Genomic DNA, 11,969 nt, shown 5'->3' with positions numbered 1-11,969 from the left:
CTTACCAGTGTTCCTGCTTCCCCACCTAGACTCCTGCTTCTGCCCTACCTCCGTTCCTGCTGACCTGCCCGGCTCCCTGTTGATCTTGGCCTACGGTAATAATACCTCATCCCCCCTGGGACCAGCACAGATGGGGCCTTGGCGGGCAGCACCAGAGGAAGTAGCAATGGAAGAAGAGACGGAGATGGCTTTGGGTGAAGAACCCGAGTTCGAACACACATACACAGAACTGCCAGCAGAGAACATTAACGTAGACGACCTGTATCCTGAGCCTACCCCCGAAGAGCCGCAGTTTCCACAACCGGCACCCGCCGAGCGGGAGGGGGGAAGGGGGGGCTTCGAGGGGGGGATGGATGTCAGGGTTTCAGGGAGAGAAGAGCAGATGGGGGAGGAGACAGAGAGCGAGGGGGAAGAATCCCAGAGAGATGAGGAGGAGGATGACGATGACCAAAGGTCGTCCATGAGTCTGTCCAGTGAGTCAGAGGACTCCCAAAAGGGGGCCCCCCTGGTTAGACCAAAGGGAGGCCAAGGGGGAAGCAGTGAGGAGCAGGGGAGCGAAGGGAGAAGCCCCAGTGGGAGTTGGACACCGGAGCCGGCTTCTCAGCCAGAACGGAGTGAAGGGGGTGGAGTTACCAGTGTGTCAGAGGGAGCAGAGCAAGAAGGAGACAGGGGAAGGAGATCGGAGCAGGACGCTCAGCCGGAAGGGGTGGAGAGCAGCACCGGGAGCAGTGTAGCGGTCGAGAGAAAGGTCAGAAGCAACGTACGCGCGCCAAGTTCAAATGTAGAGGCGCGCGGAAGTGAGGAGAGCCCTGGGGAGGAGCCCGGCCCCAAAGCGAGAAGGAGGGGGGCAGAGGCGTCAGAGGATTCAGCCTCGGGCGAGTCCCGGCGAGGGGGAACCCAGGGGGGCAGAAAGACCCTGCGGAAAAGGAAGGAGAGGAAGAGGTGGTCCAGCACAAGCCTCTTAAATTGGTGTAGAGGCGGTACGGATTCAGAGGGTACTTCAGCGGTCTAACGTTACAGACGTAGAGTCACAGAGATGAAATGTAAATGGAGCAATGATCTTCAATAAAGACTTTTTGTAAATAAACTGGATCGGATTTGGGTCTCTTGTGAGCTGGGACCAGACGGGTGGCTCTGACACCTGCCATATCTGTTGGGATGAAATGAGTCTTCTATTCCCCTTCATCACTGCTCTGAGGACCACAATGAACATAGAGTTGGAAAAAAGCAGGCAAAACATATTATATTCACCCTGCCCTCACTAGCACTTTCAGGGTACATTTGACCCTACCTGTAGATGGAGGGTTAAGGTTTGTAACAGCAACTTACTTCAGGTTCAAACTGCAACTTACTTCAGTAATTTATTAATAGATTCTTTTAAGATGTGCTCCAGTTAAATAGGACATTCTCTGTGCAAGTGTTCACTCTTAGGTCAAATCATCTTGATTTGATTGTGACTATGCATAGTCTTTGAAATGTTTGAATATTCTCTTAGGTGTTGGAATAGATGACCCATTGGGTCCCATCCAATGCCATGTAAAATTTCCCATAATGCCCCTAATGAAGTAGGAATCTGGAGAATTGTGGGGATTTCTTAAATGGTGGCTCAAAGACCCAGCCACCTAATACAGGAGACAGAGAGTAGGTATCTTTGCTGATGAGCCCTGATAGTTATCTACAGTTGTCAGGTGATTGTGTGGATGGTTATTTGGTCATTTCAACAGAGCTAATTCCTTTTGATAAAAACTGTATTTAGTGAACCCGTGAGGAATATCCATGAAACAGGCTACTGAGCCAAGTGTTTGCTTTAGGCAAAAGTTCAGAATCAAAAGTTCAAATTTTTTAAATTTTGTTTTCTTTACAATTTTATTTACAAAATGTATTAAAACTCTTTGTACAATGCCTCATTCAAATGAGGCATAGGAATTTATGCCCACACATGCAGTTTTACACTTTTGACAGCCATGAGTTTCGCTTGGCAGGGTTTTTTTTCCTTCTTCTGTTTACTGAAGTGCAATTTTAACAACCGAATAAAGAAATAACCTAAAAAAGATTTGTTGTTGTTTTTAAAAACAAAAGGGAAAAAATAAAAATAAAAAATTCTCAACTGGCTACTGCTGAACTTCCAGAGCTTGAAGTTAGTAGCAGGATTTTTTTTTAAGCAATTGACATTTTTTAATTATTTAAATTTGCATGTTTTTTAAAATAACAACCCTTTTACCAAACCCTTCACTAGTGTGAAGTCTCCACTCTGAAAAATTATTTTCATTTGACAAACATACATTTCTTTTTATACAGCATCTAAGAAAATGTCTATTTTTTTCCCTTTTTAAAAACTTAAATACAACATTTTGCACAGCTTTGCATTTCCTTTTGCTGGAACATTATAGCATTCAGAAATTGAGAATCACAGTTTCATGAAAAAGTACAGCTTCTTTTTGCTTAATACCTCTGTAAAAACATGAGCAGCAGCTTATTCTATGGGAGAATTTTCTCTGATGATTTTTTTTTATGTTACATTTGTGAAAACATATCCCCCCCCCAAGTCCTATAGTATATCCCTTGATTTAATGAACTATCAAATATATCATCAGTGACCTTTATATGCCTTGTTCTAATGAGCTATCAAATATATTCAGTGACCTCTTTCAAACATTTTTTCCTTTTTTGATTTTAAAGAAAAAATATATTATTCATAATATTTCTTAAAATTTTGTTTAATATCCAGTATGTTATCAGTGAAATGAAACCCTTGCTGAACTACCAGTTGCACATATTGTCATAATTAGAGGTAATTAGTATGTAGATGACTCCTTTAACTTGTATTTTGTCTATCTGGTAAATGACAATGGGTTTTTTGTTTTTTGTTTTTGTTTAAAGATGCAGCTTATGAACATATGATGCTGCTTCATAATGAGTCAGACCATTGGTCTAATTTTAAATTGCTGCTATGGCCTAATCTGTATTGAAATTGTCCTTTGTTTTTCCGGTGTTATGCTTCGCTGACTAGCTGTACGAGTTAATCTGGTCTGTGACCGTTTAATAAAATTTGATTTTGATTTTGACCATTGGTCCACCTTGGGAAGGATGTCTACTCTAAGGAGCAAAAATCTCCCCAAGATTCCAGACTCAGAGGTCTTCCTTCACCCTGTTACCTGAGGTCTTTTACATTTAGAGATTCCAGGAATTGGACCTGGTATCTTCTCTAACTCCAGCCACACGCTCTGCCCCTGAGCTCTTCCAATGTTGTCGACTTCTGCTAGACTCTATGGTGGAGCACATCCTACATCTGAAAAAGCTGTAAGGCAATAAATGCAGTCCGTATCTTAAGCTGTATATACTGGAATGCGTTATATCTGTTAGGAAAACTGAAGATGAACCCTAAGTATCTTTCAGAAAGGAAAGGAAAAAAGTAGCCATGAAATTATGATTGGCAGCAGCTGAGAATGTAATAACTACCAGCAATAGTAATGCTAGAGCATTTTGTTACGAGTCGGACCAGCTGGTCTCTTTTGAGGTACCATCCTGTGTTATGTTTTTAATTTTACTTTTTTACAAAGCGAGGCTGATCCACGAAGCATCATCTGAGCACAGTGCTAGTTTTTTTCTTTAAAAAAATATTATCATCATTATCATCATCATTATTATCCTAACTATTACAAAAGGAAAAGGAAAAAGAAAAGAAAAGATGGAGATTCTGAAACTGCATTATGGGGGACAACTGTATTCTTCAGTCCTCTCACTTATAATCATTTGATATTAAATGCTGAATGGAGAAGGGACAATGGTGCCAGCAATAAACATCCAAAAGATATATCGCACAGAAACATGAAATGTGGCAGGAAATGGAATGGAATGAATTCTTCTCAAAACTAGTGATGCTATTTATTTTTGTTTTAATAATAAAAATAAGAATGCACTTGCAGATGATAGAGGACATGGGTGCATTTCTAGCCTGTCCTCTTGTGTTTTCCTTCTTGAAAACTTTCCTTTGTAAGATACACCAGGTCCTTCCTTGACAAATTGATGCATGAGCCTCCATGATGTTTTATTTCGATTGGTTGACACACCTCCTCCCCCCTCCATATATTTTCATCATTTTTTTTTGTTTTGTTTGTATGTTACATTCACTTGTTGGAGCAGATATATGCATTTTCTTAAAATGTGAGGCAGGATCTAGAGCGGAAATGGCAAAAGAGGATCCTTACCATCACAAAGGAAGGAACAAAGCAACACATTGTGACAGGAAATCACAGAGTTAGGTTAACAGGCTGTCCTAAGAATATAAGCAGTGGTATTCTGAGGCATAATATTAAGAACAGCTTAATATTTTGATAAAAGGGGGCACTTGAAAACCTTTTGTCTCTTTTCAAAAGAATTAACGTCCATATATACTGTGCAGTGGTATCAAAGAATGGCTTCTGTTGAACTTTTGTTAAAATTATTTTTACAAGAATACTTTTCTCTCTTTCTCTTTCCGTGTATGAGAATATCATCTTCTTATCAATCTGTGTTCTTCTTGTAGTAGTAGTAGTTGTTGTTGTTTTGTTTTCAAGCAAAGCAAGACTATTTTTGATGGTTTGCATTGTTTTTGAGTCTTAAGAATTTCCTGTAAGGCACTGAAGGAAAAAATAAAATTCCTATGAAGAGTTCATTGCACCATCGTCAATAATGTGTCAGACCCGACATCTGGGAGGGAGTAAGATTGGCTCAGGTGGTCAGGATCACTGAAGTTGCTGGGATCTTGGTAGCTCCTTCCTTTGCATGCCATCATAAGTGCGGGATCTGCAATGAGAATGCAACTATCTCAGCTGTGTCCCATGAGAGGGAGGTTATCACGAAGGCATAGGTGAAAACCAGGGATGAGGGAAGAAATGATCTGAACATTAGTTACTCAAGCATTATACTGAAAAATACATAGCACCACAAAATCCAACTAAACAGAGGACTTGTTCACACATTGCACTGAACATAGGTGCAAGCTGTCTCTACACATGAACAAGTGTTTGAGTGAAAGAATGTACACTTGCTGATGAGTACAGCTGAACTCTTGAACACACAGGGACACAGACTGTACACTTGCTGAATGCTACATGTGAATAACTGTAAAGGTAGTCAAGTTACCACAGGCTTCACTTGAGTCAACAGTGTGATGCAGCAGCCAAAAAAACCTAATGCTATTCTAGGCTGCAGCAAAAGTAGTGTCCAGATGAAGGGAAGTAATAGTACCATTCTATTCTGCCTTGGTCAGACCACACCTGGAATGCTGTGTCCAATTCTGGGCACCACAATTTAAGAAGGATGTTGACAAGCAGGAATGTGTGCAGAGGAGGGCAGCCAAGATGATCAAGGGTCTGGAAAGTAAGCCTTACTATGAGCGCTTGAAGGAGCTGACTATGTTTAGCATGGAAAAGGGGAGACGGAGAGGAGAGATGATAGCCATCTTCAAATATCTAAAAGGTTGTTACATGGGAGATGGAGCAAGCTTGTTTTCTCCTGTTCTGGAGCCTTGGTCCCGAACTAATGGCTTTAATCAACAAATAGGGAAATTCCAACTCATTATCAGGAAGAACTTTGACAGTAAGAACTGCTCAATGGTGGAACAGACCCCCTGGGGTGGACTCTCCTTCCTTGGAGGTTTTTAAGCAAAGGTTGGATAGCCATCTGTCTTGCATGATCAAGTTGAAATTCCTGCATTGCAGAGGGTTGGACTACATGATCCTCAAGATCCCTTCCAACTGTACAATTCTATGATTCTAAGTGTGTATACAGGTACACAAATAATGAACTCATGGAATGTAGCTCATGGAATCCCATATATGTAGCTGTCTTCAAGGTTTGCAGATGAGTTTGCAAAGTGGATTTAAGGAACATAGGAAGCTGCCTGACTCTGAATCAGGCCATTAATCCATCTATATTAGTATTGCCTATACTAATAGGCAATAGCTCTCCAGGGTTTCAAACAAGGGCCTCTCCCAGTTCTATTTGAAGATGCCAGAGTGACCTTGGGACTTTCTGCATGCAAAGCAGATGTCCTACTACTGAGCATAACTCATAGCCTATTACTCTCATGACCGGTTGTCATCTCGCTTTATTGGCCGAGGGAGCCAGCATACAGCTTCCGGGTCATGTGGTCAGCATGACCAAGCCACTTCTGGCAAACCAGAGCAGCGCACAGAAACGCCGTTTACCTTCCCGCCGGAGCGGTACCTATTTATCTACTTGCACTTTGATGTGCTTTCGAACTGCTAGGTTGGCAGGAGCAAGAACCGAGCAACGGGAGCTCACCGCGTCACAGGGATTCAAGCCACCGACCTTCTGATTGGCGAGTCCAAGGTTCTGTGGTTTAATCCACAGCACCACCTGCTTTACTGATATGCTAATTAACCTTTCTTTGAAATTATCAAGGCTGTATCTACTTATTTGGAGTAATAACCTCAGCTCCAAGTAGAATTGCCTTACTGAATTAAGAATTAATGTTATGACCTTTGCCTTCCCGGATGGCCGTTGTGAGAAATTACTTTTGGAACAGCTACAGAGGATGTTGTCATTATATTACCTTGTATATAAATATCTCTGTGTGGGGGGTGGGGGTTGGGGGGTGGGACTGAGTTTAGCCATGGAGGAATTTATGTTACATCAAGTGAGCCTGTTTGCTTTCTGCTATCAGACAAGGAAAATTATGTCACCTTGCATTCTTCCTTGCCAGCACTGGCAGAAAATAGAGAGACGAATTTGTAGCTGAATTCTGAATGCCATTTTATCTATGCTATGACTTATAGCTAGAGAAATGATGATTGCTAATGCTATAGCACATTACTGTGACCTTTCAAATGCAGTAGAGATAGGAGTTAGGGCTTATCCACTTATTGCCCCACTCATTCCAGGCAACGGTCCACAAATGGTTTTCTGCAGATTGTCGTTTGCTCTGATTCAGCTTTTGAAAGTGTGTTTTTTCAGGGAGCAAAGCTCTGGAGCCAAAAAGAAAGAAAGAAACAAACAAGGGTGCTCGAACACAGAGCTTTAAAGTGTTGGACTGTGCCAGGAAAGCATGAAGGAAGGGTTAGTGTGGGTAAGCCCTTAATCATTGTTAGAAAGCAATAAATGGGAATTCTACCCTTGTCTTCACCAGGAGATTCCCTACTCCTACTCCCATGTACATACACACCTGTCATTCACCCTTGCTGCTTATACAAATCACATCATTGTAGAAAATCAGTGTGTTATCCCCCCACCCCCACCCCACCCCACAGCTTTGGCAGCAGGGGAGACACCTCAAGAATGCACTTACCTGAAGTCACCACAGTTCCCTTTAATAAATGAAAGGGGAAAAGATCATAAGAAAGTCAGGAAAGAATAATCAATGATGTCCATCTCTATGTGTAAGGCTGGAGGGCATGATGATATCCTGGCAAGACCCAGTTTTCAGGGCTGACCTTCCAGTGAGGATAAATGAGGCGGCTGCTTCAGAAGACAAATTTAAGGGCCCCTCTTAAGGGCAAACAAATTCAATTTATTGTTTATTATGATTTTTTAATGACATGTGATCTTGTTTTATATTTGTGTGTGTTTCATATTTGTGTGTGTGTGTGATTTGTAAAATTAATTTTTGGTGCACTAAGGCAGTGTTTCCCAACCTTGTGCCTCCAGCTGTTTTTGAACTACAATTCCCATCATCCCTGACCACTGGTCTTGCTAGCTAGGGATGATGGGAGTTGTAGGCCAAAAACATCTGGAGGCACAAGGTTGGGAAACACTGCACTAAGGTGATTGTTGGAGGCTGCAATGTTAATGCATCCAGTCATGGCAGCTAATAAATTTGGGATATTTTTCCATTGAGTATGCGCTGGTGTGTGTGCTGTTTTTATTTAGATTATCTCTTTCAAGTGGTGGCAAGTCTTGGGTGAGCCCTAGATGCTGCCATTCAAAGTGTCCTGGCATCATAGTGAAAATCCAGGATGGCAAATGGTTTAAGAATTAATCCAATAATTGTTTGGGAATTAAAGGTGGGGAAGCTGCCTTATACGGAGTTGGAATGTTGACCAATCTCACTGGGTATGTCTCTCAGTGGCCTCTCAGGATTTCAGACATGGTTCTTTCCCAGCCAGAGGGCCCGAGACAAACCTAGGACTTCCTGCATGTGAATCAGGTGCTCTGCCAATCAACTACTACTGCCGTTCCCATGGCATTGCTAGAACACATGTTGGAAAGGCATCAACTGTGTTGTGTCCCATTTCTGATGTGCATAATCCTGAGATGTTACTCCACGTTGGGGAACGCAACACCAACAACACATCACCACAGGGAACACCAAAAACATAAACCAGTTGATTTGCTTACTGGACCTTTAGCCGTACCACTAGATCTTAACACTTTCTGTTCCATACATGTTGTAGCCTTCTCTGTACGTAGCATAATTCTGGGTATTGGGTGCAGGAGCAGGCTTAAAGTTTTGTGTGTTCTTTGTGAGTTTCATTCGTTTGGACTCGGCGTGTGACTTGTAACAGAACTCTATTAAGGCCACCGTCATGGCAAGGCCGAGACCTCCGACAAGAATATAGAAAACCCCAGCAACATTGCTCAGGCTTAGAGCGCTTGTCTTGTCCTAAGAAAAATGAACCAGTTGGTTAGTTTTGCAGCGGGAAGGAAAGAGACAGAAGGACAACATCTTTCTAGAGGTGTCTAGCTTTGAAGGCCTAAATGTGCATTTAGACAACTCATTCTCTCACTATTATGCAGCTTAGAACTCTTTGTACCCAAATCTTTACATCAATTTCAGAGGTAACCAGCTGAACCAAAACACTCTTGCCAGATTCATCTCACAAATAATGTCCCATTACATGAAAGGGCTTAAGGCAGGAACACCCAGGAAATAATGTTTTATCTCCCCCTACTTGATACTAACTATACAGTATCTGGTAACAATATGGATAGTTCCCTAACCAGTGGTATTCGCTTTGTAGCTGACTACACACAGCTTCATGGTGAATATCACTGTGCTAACCTGAGCCTTTCTATTGATCTTTTAAACATTTCCCCCTCTGGAGCGGGGCAGAACATAGCACGGTGAATTCAGAAAAAAACTGCTTTTTCATTTAAAAAAAATTAAAGGAAGGCCTTTAATTCTGTTGATATTGGAGAATGTAGAGGAAAAGAATCACTTTTTTTGCTGTTTTAACATCTGGTAGCAACAGTTGTTATGTTTGATGAAGCTGGTCAGTTACTTTCAGGCTGAGCTAAATAACCCTACGCTCTCACTTGAGTTTCTGGGATTGAACAAACAAACAAAACTCCCAGCTTAAAATATTAATCAATCTATACTTTCTAAGGTGCACCATCAAGGCAATGGGGGAAGCCTTTTGTTTGAAAAAATAATATTAATGATTTCTCTGTCTGTTTTGAGACACCATCATAACCATTTTGCTGCTGAATTGGATTACATGCTACATGGTTTCTCAATTGTTTGAATACTTATGGTTTGAGCTGTGACACAAAGAAAATCAGAAGGCTTGTCAACATGAAAAGGCTGTGCAGGTGTGCATTGGAATATGAATTCAAACAGATTGAGTCAAACTGGTTAAAGTCTCAGTGTGGACAGACTGCTTTTGGGCTTGCGAGACTGGGTTCCCCTCCTAGCCAAGACTTACATTGCAACCAGTGACTAAGCTATCAGCAGCTGTTAACGTTGCAGGACTAAATGAGCCTCCACGGTTACGAGAATTGCAAAATGTAACTCAGCAAGCAGAAAGCGGCAACAAGCCATTCTAATTAACAAAAAAGCAGTCCACACACAGGGGCTTGCTCCAGTCTGACAGCTAATTTCATCTAAAACTAACACAGCTCTCTCATGTAGGCAAGGCCTGAGTAATTGATGTCAATCTGGATTCCAGACCAATTTACGGCAGAAATTTGAAACGGACTCTTTAAAAAGTTGCAGGTTAAGCCTCAGCTTACCAAAAATCTTTAAGCAGTTGCAAAATGTCTTTCAAATTTGGAAACACCCCCCCCCCCAAATGTCCCAAAACCAAACAATGAAAACCACATCCCAAAATAGATCAATTCCTTCCAGCCAGGGGAAAACAAACACATTTTAGAAGACTGGGCTTGGCTGTCTTAATAAATTTTGAATCCTTTCTGATTTTTTGGTTTTAGGTTTGAGTTACAAAGAGGCTGATCCTGCAATGGTGCATTCAAACATCCATCGGCCCAAAGTTCACCTTAACAAGAAGCCATCTCCAAGCCCTGCTGGAATCAATACTCATGAGTTGACTTCAGCAGGACCAGAAAATGGAGCCCTCTAAAAAAACTTCTAGTAATTCTTATTATGGTCATTATAACAGTAATTTTTCAAAGGCACAAATGAAAGGCAGGTGTTCAATTCTCATCTGTTTGCAATGGGAACTGGACACCAGGCTGTTGTTTGGTGCCTTAGAAATGCATCCAAATCAGTATTTAATACTGGTTGGGTATTGCAGTTCTTTTTTCCTTTTGAAATTGTTCCATTATATATACATCTCCATGTTTCATCACAGCAGGTGAGCATAATGTTTTCTCCCAAATCAAGAAGGAAAAGCGTTTATGGATGGAAACCCCCTGGGTCACTTCTACATCTGGAGTATCCATTTCAAACTTATGGAAGTTCCACTGGAGAAGTCCCCACTGGGATGGTCCACACCCACCGTCCCAGCAACATAATTTGTGTGTGAAGCTTGTGACAAGCTGAAAGCCATACCATAAAAGGGAAATCAAAGTACGCAGTGGCAAAAGTTTCTGGTATGGAATGTAAGTAATACAGTAGCAAAATGGTTTGATGAATAATCATAAAAAAAAATTGAATGGCTAAGATTTATGGAATGAACCAGCAATAAAATAGTGCACTATTATATATATATATAAAAAAATAAACCCCTCCAGACTTTCTTTCTTTCTTTAAAAAAAAAAAGGATATGTCATGCTCATTAATGTGAAGTCCTCTGAAAAATATCCATCCTTAACACTCATGCATTTGTTGTTCAAAAACCATCATTGTGCATGGAAAGGAGTTACGGAATTTCATAATAAAATCGATGAGCTTTGAAAATTTATGGAAAATAAAGGCAAACTGGAGGCTAAAAAAATCATACATGGACTCAAACGGAACTTCTGTAGGTATATATTAAAGTAGAGATACCAGTTTGAGATTATTATTTTTTTGAGGGAGGGGTCAACCTGAGTATATATATAAAAAAATGTACTTACAACTAGCGCCTTTGATACTGCAAAAGAAAAAGGCTGTCATTTTTACTGAGTTTTTTTAAAAATGGAGTTCTCTTAAAAATAAAAAATAAATAAAAATCCCTGCCCTTTTTTCCCCCTTTTTTGACGGGGATGGGGTGTGTTTTCCTTAATGCTTTAGAATGTAAATAGTTAACTTTGGAGAATAACTTTGGTATAAAATAAAACAGCGGGTCAAAAATATATATATATATAAATATATATGTGATTGCTAATCAGTACAAAAAGACCTTCAGCGACTGACCTTACTTCCCGAGTCCTTGGCGCCACATTCACCCTTATCATACCACCATTTGTTTTTCAGTTTGTCTAAGATGCCTTGTTCACTGAGTTTCAATACTGCAAGGTTTACAGGAGTTCTTCACGTGGGAAATAACATAAATAACATTATATTATGTTATTTTATGTTATTCAAGCTTTAAACTACTTTAAAACTATACAAAGCGATAAAGCAGGGTTCCTGGCCACAAATGTCAAAAGAAATTATCTTGTACTGCAGGCAAACTGGAATCGTAAACCCCTTAAAAGTTAAAATTCTAGAGCATCGCTAGATCACCAGGTCCTGCCCATATCACTTTGAGTAATCGGCACACACTGTTAAATAAACTCCATGGAAACAAAGTGGTTCAATTCTCCCCAGTTTTTTCCACCCCTTTTTTTCTTTCTTTTTCTTTTTCTTTTTTTCTGGTGAGTAC

The 11,969-nt window shown here is 40.8% G+C and overlaps 1 long non-coding RNA gene across 2 annotated transcripts; it reads right to left on the bottom strand.

Annotated features, from left to right (window-relative positions):
- Positions 1–3,163: 3,163 nt before the first annotated feature.
- LOC309355974 lies at positions 3,164–11,605 on the bottom strand. 2 transcript variants are annotated; one of them, XR_014162672.1, is made up of 3 exons: positions 11,519–11,605; positions 8,341–8,605; positions 3,164–4,785 (listed from the first exon to the last, which is right to left on the bottom strand). It is a non-coding gene; the product is annotated as an uncharacterized lncRNA (long non-coding RNA). The 2 variants fall into 2 exon arrangements; XR_014162673.1 differs by lacking the exon at positions 11,519–11,605 and having other exon boundaries at positions 8,341–9,981.
- Positions 11,606–11,969: the final 364 nt, after the last annotated feature.

Source organism: Podarcis melisellensis, assembly GCF_964234715.1.
Source record: "Podarcis melisellensis genome assembly, chromosome: 13".
In the NCBI taxonomy this organism is placed as follows: Eukaryota; Metazoa; Chordata; class Lepidosauria; order Squamata; family Lacertidae; genus Podarcis; species Podarcis melisellensis.
Note: the sequence above shows the minus strand (reverse complement) of the source record. Positions and strands in the feature narration are given on the sequence as shown.